Source organism: Pseudophryne corroboree, chromosome 1, assembly GCF_028390025.1.
Source record: "Pseudophryne corroboree isolate aPseCor3 chromosome 1, aPseCor3.hap2, whole genome shotgun sequence".
NCBI lineage: Eukaryota > Metazoa > Chordata > Amphibia > Anura > Myobatrachidae > Pseudophryne > Pseudophryne corroboree.
In genome coordinates this window covers 1091708365-1091721119 of record NC_086444.1, presented here as the reverse complement: position 1 = coordinate 1091721119, position 12755 = coordinate 1091708365, and the positions used below count along the sequence as shown (strand labels likewise).

Sequence of the window (12755 nt, the reverse complement as noted above, 5' to 3'; positions counted from 1 at the left end):
TGAGATGCTTCAAATCCACAGATTTGACTGGTTTTAAACCAATGTGTTTTGAGGAATCCCAGAACTACGTTGAGATCCCACAGTGCCACTGGAGGCACAAAAGGGGGTTGTATATGCAATACTCCCTTGACAAACTTCTGGACTTCAGGAACTGAAGCCAATTCTTTCTGGAAGAAAAATCGACAGGGCCGAAATTTGAACCTTAATGGACCCCAATTTGAGGCCCATAGACACTCCTGTTTACAGGAAATGCAGGAATCGACCGAGTTGAAATTTCTTCGTGGGGCCTTCCTGGCCTCACACCACGCAACATATTTTCGCCACATGTGGTGATAATGTTGTGCGGTCACCTCCTTTCTGGCTTTGACCAGGGTAGGAATGACCTCTTCCTGAATGCCTTTTCCCTTAGGATCCGGCGTTCCACCGCCATGCCGTCAAACGCAGCTGCGGTAAGTCTTGGAACAGACATGGTACTTGCTGAAACAAGTCCCTTCTTAGCGGCAGAGGCCATAAGTCCTCTGTGAGCATCTCTTGAAGTTCCGGGTACCAAGTCCTTCTTGGCCAATCCGGAGCCATGAGTATAGTTCTTACTCCTCTACGTCTTATAATTCTCAGTACCTTAGGTATGAAAAGCAGAGGATGGAACACATACACCGACTGGTACACCCACGGTGTTACCAGAACGTCCACAGCTATTGCCTGAGGGTCTCTTAACCTGGCGCAATACCTGTCCCGTTTTTTGTTCAGACGGGACGCCATCATGTCCACCTTTGGTAATTCCCAACGGTTTACAATCATGTGGAAAACTTCCTCATGAAGTTCCCACTCTGCCGGGTGGAGGTCGTGCCTACTGAGGAAGTCTGCTTCCCAGTTTCCATTCCCGGAATGAAACACTGCTGACAGTGCTATCACATGATTTTCCGCCCAGCGAAAAGTCCTTGCAGTTTTTGCCACTGCCCTCCTGCTTCTTGTGCCGCCCTGTCTATTTACGTGGGCGACTGCCGTGATGTTTTATCCCACTGGATCAATACCGGCTGACCTTGAAGCAGAGGTCTTGCTAAGCTTAGAGCATTATAAATTTACCCTTAGCTATATTTATGTGGAGAAAAGTCTCCAGACTTGATCACACTCCCTGGAAATTTTTTCCTTGTGTGACTGCTCCCCAGCCTCTCGGGCTGGCCTCCGTGGTCACCAACATCCAAAACTGAATGCCGAATCTGCGGCCCTCTAGAAGATGAGCACTCTGTAACCACCACAGGAGAGACACCCTTGTCCTTGGATATAGGGTTATCCGCTGATGCATCTGAAGATGCGATCCGGACCATTTGTCCAGCAGATCCCACTGAAAAGTTCTTGCATGAAATCTGCCGACTGGAATTGCTTCGAAGGAAGTCACCATTTTTTTTACCATGGCCCTTGTGCAATGATGCACTGATTTTAGGAGGTTCCTGACTAGCTCGGATAACTCCCTGGCTTTCTCTTCCGGGAGAAACACCTTTTTCTGGACTGTGTCCAGAATCATCCCTAAGCACAGGAGACTTGTTGTCGGGATCATGCTACTCCGACCTCCAACTGTTCCCTGGACTTTGCCCTTATCAGGAGATCGTCCAAGTAAGGGATAATTAAGACGCCTTTTCTTCGAAGAAGAACCATCATTTCGGCCATTACCTTGGTAAAGACCCGGGGTGCCGTGGACAATCCAAACGGCAGCGTCTGAAACTGATAGTGACAGTTCTGTACCACGAACCTGAGGTACCCTTAGTGATAAGGGCAAATTTGGGACATGGAGGTAAGCATCCCTGATGTCTCGGGACACCATATAGTCCCCTTCTTCCCGGTTCGTTATCACTGCTCTGAGTGACTCCATCTTGATTTGAACCTTTGTAAGTGTTCAAATTTTTTTAGATTTAGAATAGGTCTCACCTAGCCTTCTGGCTTCAGTACCACAATATAGTGTGGAATAATACCCCTTTTCTTGTTGTAGGAGGGGTAATTTAATTATCACCTGCTGGGAATACAGCTCGTGAATTGTTTCCCATACTGCCTCCTTGTCGGAGGGAGACCTTGGTAAAGCAGACTTCAGGAGCCTGCGCAGGGGAAACGTCTCGACATTCCAATCTGTACCCCTGGGATACTACTTGTAGGATCCAGGGGTCCTGTACGGTCTCAGCGTCATGCTGAGAGCTTGTCAGAAGCGGTGGAACGCTTCTGTTCCTGGGAATGGGCTGCCTGCTGCAGTCTTCTTCCCTTTCCTCTATCCCTGGGCAGATATGACTCTTATAGGGACGAAAGGACTGAAGCTGAAAAGACGGTGTCTTTTTCTGCAGAGATGTGACTTAGGGTAAAAAACGGTGGATTTTCCAGCAGTTGCCGTGGCCACCAGGTCCGATGGACCGACCCCAAATAACTCCTCTTCCTTTATACGGCAATACACCTTTGTGCCGTTTGGAATCTGCATCACCTGACCACTGTCGTGTCCATAAACATCTTCTGGCAGATATGGACATCGCACTTACTCTTGATGCCAGAGTGCAAATATCCCTCTGTGCATCTCGCATATATAGAAATGCATCCTTTAAATGCTCTATAGTCAATAAAATCCTGTCCCTGTCAAGGGTATCAATATTTTTAGTCAGGGAATCCGACCAAGCCACCCCAGCTCTGCACATCCAGGCTGAGGCGATCGCTGGTCGCAGTATAACACCAGTATGTGTGTATATACTTTTTATGATATTTTCCAGCCTCCTGTCAGCTGGCTCCTTGAGGACGGCCCTATCTATAGACGGTACCGCCACTTGTTCTGATAAGCGTGTGAGCGCCTTATCCACCCTAAGGGGTGTTTCCCAACGCGCCCTAACTTCTGGCGGGAAAGGGTATACCGCCCATATTTTCTATCGGGGGGAACCCACGCATCATCACACACTTCATTTAATTTATCTGATTCAGGAAAAACTACGGTAGTTTTTTCACATCCCACATAATACCCTCTTTTGTGGTACTTGTAGTATCAGAAATATGTAACACCTCCTTCATTGCCCTTAACGTGTGGCCCTAATAAGGAATACGTTTGTTTATTCACCGTCGACACTGGATTCAGTGTCCCTGTCTGTGTCGACCGACTAAAGTAAACGGGCGTTTTAAAACCCCTGACGGTGTTTTTGAGACGTCTGGACCGGTACTAATTGTTTGTCGGCCGTCTCATGTCGTCAACCGACCTTGCCGCGTGTTGACATTATCACGTAATTCCCTAAATAAGCCATCCATTCCGGTGTCGACTCCCTAGAGAGTGACATCACCATTACAGGCAATTGCTCCGCCTCCTCACCAACATCGTCCTCATACATGTCGACACACACGTACCGACACACAGCACACACACAGGGAATGCTCTGATAGAGGACAGGACCTACTAGCCCTTTGGAGAGACAGAGGGAGAGTTTGCCAGCACACACCAAAAACGCTATAATTATATAGGGACAACCTTATATAAGTGTTTTCCCTTATAGCATCTTTTTTATATATTTCTAACGCCAAATTAGTGCCCCCCCTCTCTGTTTTAACCCTGTTTCTGTAGTGCAGTGCAGGGGAGAGCCTGGGAGCCTTCCCTCCAGCCTTTCTGTGAGGGAAAATGGCGCTGTGTGCTGAGGAGATAGGCCCCGCCCCTTTTTCGGCGGCTTCGTCTCCCGCTCTTAACGGATTCTGGCAGGGGTTAAATATCTCCATATAGCCCCCGGAGGCTATATGTGAGGTATTTTTAGCCAAAAATAGGTTTTCATTGCCTCCCAGGGCGCCCCCCTTCCAGCGCCCTGCACCCTCAGTGACTGCCGTGTGAAGTGTGCTGAGAGGAAATGGCGCACAGCTGCAGTGCTGTGCGCTACCTTAAGAAGACTGAGGAGTCTTCATGCCGCCGATTCTGGACCTTCTTCTTGTTTCAGCATCTGCAAGGGGGCCGGCGGCGAGGCTCCGGTGACCATCGAGGCTGTACCTGTGATCGTCCCTCTGGAGCTAATGTCCAGTAGCCAAAGAAGCCAATCCATCCTGCACGCAGGTGAGTTCACTTCTTCTCCCCTAAGTCCCTCGTTGCAGTGATCCTGTTGCCAGCAGGACTCACTGTAAAATAAAAAACCTAAGCTAAACTTTTCTAAGCAGCTCTTTAGGAGAGCCACCTAGATTGCACCCTTCTCGGCCGGGCACAAAAATCTAACTGAGGCTTGGAGGAGGGTCATAGGGGGAGGAGCCAGTGCACACCACCTGATCCTAAAGCTTTACTTTTTGTGCCCTGTCTCCTGCGGAGCCGCTATTCCCCATGGTCCTTTCAGGAACCCCAGCATCCACTAGGACGATAGAGAAATTATTTTTCTTGGAGATGAATTTGGTAGAGAATGATTTTGGTTGTAGTTGAATATAGGACAGAGTGAAAAAAAATAGGATTTTAATACCTACCGGTAAATCTTTTTCTCTTAGTCCGTAGAGGATGCTGGGGATGCTTCAAGAACCATGGGGTATAGACGGGATCCACAGGAGACATGGGCACTTTAAGACTTTAAAAGGGGTGTGAACTGGCTCCTCCCTCTATGCCCCTCCTCCAGACTCCAGTTATAGGAACTGTGCCCAGGGAGACGGACATTTCGAGGAAAAGGATTTATTTAATTTTTAAACCTAAGGTGAGATACATACCAGCTCACACCTCAAACACGCCATACAACATGGCATTCAACAACAACGCATGCAACGGCATGACTAACATCAGCCACAGACTGACTGAACTCAACACAACATGAGTATAATCATAACCAATACCTGCAGAAACAGCCCGCACTGGGACGGGCGCCCAGCATCCTCTACGGACTAAAAGAAAAGGATTTACCGGTAGGTATTAAAATCCTATTTTCTCATACGTCCTAGAGGATGCTTCAAGAACCATGGGGTTTATACCAAAGCTCTAGAACGGGCGGGAGAGTGCGGATGACTCTGCAGCACCGATTGACCAAACAAGAGGTCCTCCTCAGCCAGGGTATCAAACTTGTAAAACTTCGCAAAGGTGTTTGATCCTGACCAAGTAGCAGCTCGGCAAAGCTGTAATGCCGAGACCCCTCGGGCAGCCGCCCAGGATGAGCCCACCTTTCTGGTAGAATGAGCCTGCTGAATCGTATTACAGATCCAGCGTGCAATAGTCTGCTTGGAAGCAGGAGCCCCAATCTTGTTGGGAGCCCACAGGACAAACAGAGCCTCTGTTTTCCTAATTTTAGCCGTTCTGGCGACATAGATTTTCAAAGTTCTGACCACATCGAGAGACTTTGATTCCGCCAAGGTGTCAGTAGCCACTGGCACCACAATAGGCTGGTTTACGTGAAACGATGAAACCACTTTTGGCAGAAATTGCTGACGAGTCCTCAACTCCGCTTTATCAGCATGGAAAATTAAATAGGGGCTTTTGTGAGACAATGCCGCCAATTCAGATACCCGCCTTGCGGATGCCAAGGCCAACAACATGACTACTTTCCAAGTTAGGAATTTCAACTCAACCTTACGCAAAGGTTCAAACCAATGAGATCGCAGGAACTGCAACACCACATTAAGATCACATGGTGCCACTGGGGGCACAAAGGGAGGTTGGATGTGTAACATGCCTTTCACGAAGGTCTGAACTTCTGGAAGGGAGGCCAATTCTTTCTGAAAGAAAATTGATAAGGCCAAAATTTGTACTTTAATTGAGCCCAATTTTAGGCCCGCATCCACACCTGCTTGCAAAAAATGGAGCAAACGCCCCAGCTGAAATTCTTCCGTAGGAGCCTTCTTGGATTCACACCAAGAGACATATTTTTCCAAATATGGTCGTAATGCTTCGCCGTTACTACTTTTCTAGCCTGAAGTAGTGTGGGAATGACTTCACTGGGAATACCCTTCCGGGCTAGGATTTGGCTTTTAACCGCCATGCCGTCAAACGCAGCCGCTGTAAGTCTTGATACACGCACGGTCCTTGCTGTAACAGGTCCTCTCGTAGAGGAAGAGGCCAGGGATCTTCTATGAGTAATTCTTGAAGACCGGGATACCAGGCCCTCCGTGGCCAGTCTGGAACAATGAGTATCGCCTGAACCCTTGTTCTTCTTATGATTTTTATCACCTTTGGAACGAGTGGAAGTGGAGGGAACACATAGACCGACTGAAACACCCACGGTGTCACCAGGGCGTCCCCCGCTATTGATTGAGGGTCCCTCGACCTGGAACAATATCTCTAAAGTTTCTTGTTGAGGCGAGACGCCATCATGTCTATTTGAGGAATTCCCCAACGACTTGTCACTTCTGCAAAGACCTCTTGATGAAGACCCCACTCTCCTGGATGGAGATCGTGTGTGCTGAGGAAGTCTGCTTCCCAGTTGTCCACTCCTGGAATGAAGACTGCTGACAGAGCGCTTGCATGTTTTTCCGCCCAGCAAAGAACTTTTGTGGCCTCCGCCATCGCCTGCTCTTTGTTCCGCCCTAGCGGTTTACGTACGCCACTGCTGTTACGTTGTCTGACTGAATCAAGACAGGCAGACCGCGAAGAAGATGTTCCGCTTGCCGAAGGCCGTTGTAAATGGCCCTTAATTCCAGAATGTTTATGTGCAGACAGGCTTCCTGGCTTGACCATTTTCCCCCTGTGTGACTGCTCCCCAGCCTCGGAGACTTGCATCCGTGGTCACCAGGATCCAATCCTGGATCCCGAACCTGCGTCCCTCTAGGAGGTGAGAACTGTGCAGCCACCACAGGAGAGAGATTCTGGTCCTAGAAGACAGGATTATTTTCCGGTGCATGTGGAGGGGAGACCCGGACCACTTGTCCAACAGGTCCCACTGAAACACCCTGGCATGGAACCTGCCAAACTGAATGGCCTCGTAAGCCGCCACAATCTTCCCCAGCAACAAAGTGCATTGAAGAATCGAGACTCTTGCCGGTTTCAGAATCTGTTTTACCATGTTCTGTACTTCTAGAGCCTTTTCCACTGGAAGAAAAACTCTCTGTAATTCTGTATCCAGAATCATGCCCAAGAACGACAGCCGTGTTGTCGGAACCAACTGAGATTTTGGCAAGTTTAGGAGCCAACCATGTTGTTGTAGAATGGTCAGGGAGAGCGTAACATTTTTCAGTAATTTCTCCTTGGATCTCGCCTTTATCAGGAGATCGTCCAAGTACGGGATAATTGTGATTCCCTGCTTGCGCAGGAGAACCATCATTTCCGCCATAACCTTGGTGAAAATCCTCGGAGCCGTGGACAGACCAAACGGCAACGTCTGAAATTGGTAATGATAATCCTGAACAGCAAAACTCAGATAAGCCTGATGTGGAGGATATATAGGGACGTGTAAGTAGGCATCCTTTATGTCGACGGACACCATAAAAACCCCCACCTCCAGACTGGAGATCACTGCTCGGAGAGATTCCATCTTGAAGTTTAATATTTTTAAATAGAAATTGAGGGATTTTAGGTTCAGAATCAGTCTGACCGACCCATTCGGCTTCGGGATCACGAACAGGCTCGAATAAAAGCCTTTCCCCTGTTGTGACGGGGGTACTGTGACAATGACCTGATTTTGACACAGCTTTAGTATTGCAGCGCATACTACCTCCCTTTCTGGAAGAGAAGCTGGCAAGGCCGATTTGAAAAATCGGTTAGGGGGCACATCTTGAAACTCCAATTTGTACCCTTAGGCTACTATTTCTAATACCCAAGGATCTAGGGCCGAGCGAACCCAGACCTGACTGAAGAGTTGGAGACGTGCCCCTACCGGTGCGGACTCTCGCAGAGGAGCCCCAGCGTCATGCAGTGGATTTGGCAGAAGCCGGGGAGGACTTTTGCTATTGGGAACTTGCCACAGCCTGTGACCTTTTTCCCCTTCCTCTTCCTCTCGTAGCAAGGAAGGAAGACCCTCGTCCTTTTTTGTATTTATTGGGCCGAAAGGACTGCATCTGATAGTGGGGCGTTTTCTTTTATTGTGCAGGAACATAAGGTAGGAACGATGACTTACCCCCGGTAGCCGTAGATACCAGGTCAGTGAGGCCGTCACCAAACAAGACACTACCGTTAAACGGCAGAGACTCCATAGTCTTCTTAGAGTCAGCATCAGCATTCCATTGATGAATCCACAATGCTCTTCTAGCCGAGACTGCCATGGCATTGGCCCTTGATCCCAAAAGGCCAATATCCCTCGCAGCTTCCTTTAGATAGGCTGCAGCGTCCCTGATATGACCCAGTGTCAAAAGCACGCTATCCCTGTCCAGGGAATCTATATCAGATGACAAGTTATCTGCCCACTTTTCAATAGCGCTACTCACCCATGCAGATGCAACGGCAGGCCTGAGCAGCGTACCAGTAGTGACATAAATGGACTTCAGTGTATTTTCCTGCTTACGATCCGCAGGATCCTTTAGGGCTGCCGTGTCAAGAGACGGAAGCGCCACCTTTTTGGACAGACGCGATAGAGCTTTGTCCACCGTGGGGGTTGACTTCCACCTTTTCCTGTCCCCAGAGGGGAACGGATGTGCCACCGGAATTCTCTTGGGAACCTGTAACTTCTTATCAGGATTTTCCCAAGCTTTTTCAAAAAGAGCATTCAGTTCATGAGAGGGAGTAAACGTCACCTCAGGTTTCTTTCCCTTAAACATGCAGACCCTAGTATCAGGAACAGCAGGGTCTTCCGTGATATGTAAAACGTCTTTTATTGCCACAATCATGTACTGAATGCTCTTAGCCAGTTTAGGATTCAATCTGGCATCACTATAGTAGACACTGGAATCAGAGTCCGTGTCGGTATCTGTATCCGCTATCTGGGTAAATGAACGCTTCTGTGAGCCCAAGGGGATCTGAACCTGCGACAATGCATCCTCCATGGATTTTCTCCATGTCTGGTTCTGAGACTCAGATTTATTTAATCTCTTATTCAACCGAGCCACATTTGCATTCAAAACACTCAAAATATTTACCCAATCAGCCGTCGGCGGTGCCGACACGATCACTCCCAGTCTTTTCTGTCCCCACTCCAGCCTCCTCCTGGGAAGAGCACTCAGCCTCAGACATGTCGACACACGCGTGCCGACACCCACAACCATACTGGGGCTACAGGGGACAGACCCACAGCAAAGCCTGTTAGAGAAACACAGAGGGAGTTTTGCCGGCTCACAACCCAGCGTCTATCCCGGTACTGAAACGATTAAAGTAATGCCTCAGACCTGTTAGCGCTTTAATAATAATAAATAAGAATTTACTTACCGATAATTCTATTTCTCATAGTCCGTAGTGGATGCTGGGGACTCCGTAAGGACCATGGGGAAATAGCGGCTCCGCAGGAGACTGGGCACATCTAAAGAAAGCTTTAGGACTATCTGGTGTGCACTGGCTCCTCCCCCTATGACCCTCCTCCAAGCCTCAGTTAGGATACTGTGCCCGGACGAGCGTACACAATAAGGAAGGATTTTGAATCCCGGGTAAGACTCATACCAGCCACACCAATCACACCGTATAACCTGTGATCTGAACCCAGTTAACAGCATGATAACAGAGGAGCCTCTGAAAGATGGCTCACAACAATAATAACCCGATTTTTGTAACAATAACTATGTACAAGTATTGCAGACAATCCGCACTTGGGATGGGCGCCCAGCATCCACTACGGACTATGAGAAACAGAATTATCGGTAAGTAAATTCTTATTTTCTCTAACGTCCTAAGTGGATGCTGGGGACTCCGTAAGGACCATGGGGATTATACCAAAGCTCCCAAACGGGCGGGAGAGTGCGGATGACTCTGCAGCACCAAATGAGAGAACTCCAGGTCCTCCTCAGCCAGGATATCAATTTTGTAGAATTTTACAAACGTATTTGCTCCTGACCAAGTAGCTGCTCGGCAAAGTTGTAAAGCCGAGACCCCTCGGGCAGCCGCCCAAGATGAGCCCACCTTCCTTGTGGAGTGGGCATTTACAGATTTTTGGCTGTGGCAGGCCTGCCACAGAATGTGCAAGCTGAATTGTACTACAAATCCAACGAGCAATAGTCTGCTTAGAAGCAGGAGCACCCAGCTTGTTGGGTGCACACAGGATAAACAGCGAGTCAGATTTCCTGACTCCAGCCGTCCTGGAAACATATATTTTCAGGGCACTGACAACGTCTAGCAACTTGGAGGCCTCCAAGTCCCTAGTAGCCGCAGGCACCACCAATAGGTTGGTTCAGGTGAGACGCTGAAACCACCTTGGGGAGAAACTGAGGACGAGTCCTCAATTCCGCCCTGTCCGAATGGAAAATCAGATAAGGGCTTTTTCAGGATAAAGCCGCCAATTCTGACACGCGCCTGGCCCAGGCCAGGGCCAACAGCATGACCACTTTCCATGTGAGATATTTTAACTCCACAGATTTAAGTGGTTCAAACCAATGTGACTTTTGGAACCCAAAACTACATTGAGATCCCAAAGTGCCACTGGAGGCACAAAAGGAGGCTGTATATGCAGTACCCCTTTTACAAACGTCTGAACTTCAGGGACTGAAGCTAGTTTTTTTTGGAAGAAAATAGACAGGGCCGAAATTTGAACCTTAATGGACCCCAATTTCAGGCCCATAGACACTCCTGTTTGCAGGAAATGTAGGAATCGACCCAGTTGAATTTCCTCCGTCGGGCCTTACTGGCCTCGCACCACGCAACATATTTTCGCCAATTGCGGTGATAATGTTTTTGCGGTTACATCCTTCCTGGCTTTGATCAGGATAGGGATGACTTCATCCGGAATGCCTTTTTTCCTTCAGGATCCGGCGTTCAACCGCCATGCCGTCAAACGCAGCCGCGGTAAGTCTTGGAACAGACAGGGTCCTTGCTGGAGCAGGTCCCTTCTTAGAGGTAGAGGCCACGGATCCTCCGTGAGCATCTCTTGAAGTTCCGGTTACCAAGTCCTTCTTGGCCAATCCGGAACCACGAATATAGTGCTTACTCCTCTCCATCTTATCAATCTCAGTACCTTGGGTATGAGAGGCAGAGGAGGGAACACATACCCTGACTGGTACACCCACGGTGTTACCAGAGCGTCTACAGCTTATTGCCTGAGGGTCCCTGGACCTGGCGCAATACCTGTCGAGTTTTTAATCATGTGGAAGACTTCTGGGTGAAGTCCCCACTCTCCCGGGTGGAGGTCGTGCTGAGGAAGTCTGCTTCCCAGTTGTCCACTCCCGGAATGAAAACTGCTGACAGTGCTATCACATGATTTTCCGCCCAGCGAAGAATCCTTGCAGCTTCTGCCATTGCCCTCCTGCTTCTTGTGCCACCCTGTCTGTTTACGTGGGTGACTGCCGTGATATTGTCCGACTGGATCAACACCGGCTGACCTTGAAGCAGAGGTCTTGCTAAGCTTAGAGCATTGTAAATGTCCCTTAGCTTCAGGATATTTATGTGAAGTGATGTCTCCAGGCTTGACCATAAGCCCTGGATATTCCTTCCCTGTGTGACTGCTCCCCAGCCTCGCAGGCTGGCATCCGTGGTCACCAGGACCCAGTCCTGAATGCCTAATCTGCGGCCCTCTAGAAGATGAGCACTCTGCAACCACCACAGGAAGGACACCCTTGTCCTTGGTGACAGGGTTATCCGCTGATGCATCTGAAGATGCGATCCGGACCATTTGTCCAGCAGGTCCCACTGGAAAGTTCTTGCGTGGAATCTGCCGAATGGGATTGCTTCGTAGGAAGCCACCATTTTACCCAGAACCCTTGTGCATTGATGCACTGAGACTTGGCTCGGTTTTAGGAGGTTCCTGACTAGCTCGGATAACTCCCTGGCTTTCTCCTCCGGGAGAAACACCTTTTTCTGGACTGTGTCCAAGATCATCCCTAGGAACAGAAGACACGTCGTCGGAACCAGGTGCGATTTTGGAATATTGAGAATCCAATCGTGCTGCCGCAACACTACCTGAGATAGTGCTACACCGACCTCCAACTGTTCCCTGGATCTTACCCTTATCAGGGAATTGTCCAAGGAAGGGATAACTAAAATTCACTTCCTTCGAAGGAATATCATCATTTCGGCCATTACCTTGGTAAAGACCCGGGGTGCCGTGTACCATCCATACGGCAGCGTCTGAACTGATAGTGACAGTTCTGTACCATAAACCTGAGGTACCCTTGGTGAGAAGGGTAAATTTTGACATGAAGGTAAGCATCCTTGATGTCCCGAGACATCATGTAGTCCCCTTCTTCCAGGTTCGCAATCACTGCTCTGAGTGACTCAATCTTGAATTTGAACCTCTGTACGTAAGTGTTCAAAGATTTTAGATTTAGAATCGGTCTCACCGAGCCGTCCGGCTTCGGTACCACAACAGTGTGGAATAATACCCCGTTCCCTGTTGCAGGAGGGGTATCTTGATTATCACCTGCTGGGAATACAGCTTGTGAATGGCTTCCAAAACTGTCTCCCTGTCAGAAGGAGACATCGGTAAAGCCGACTTTAGGAAACGGCGAGGGGGAGACGTCTCGAATTCTAATTTGTACCCCTGAGATATCACCTGAAGGATCCAGGGGTCTACTTGCGAGTGAGCCCACTGCGCGCTGAAATTCATTGAGACGGGCCCCCCACCGTGCCTGATTCTGCTTGTAAAGCCCCAGCGTATACTGAGGGCTTGGCAGAGGCGGGAGAGGGTTTCTGTTCCTGGGAACTGGCTGATTTCTGCAGCCTTTTTCCTCTCCCTCTGTCACGGGGCAGAAATGAGGAACCTTTTGCCCGCTTGTCCACGAAAAGACTGCGCCTG

General features: G+C 49.1%; 1 protein-coding gene across 7 annotated transcripts in view; it reads right to left on the bottom strand.

Annotated features, from left to right (window-relative positions):
• The window catches only part of PACRGL (parkin coregulated like), a 162515-nt gene that overhangs the window by 91909 nt on the left and 57851 nt on the right, over positions 1-12755 (bottom strand). The window lies entirely within an intron of this gene.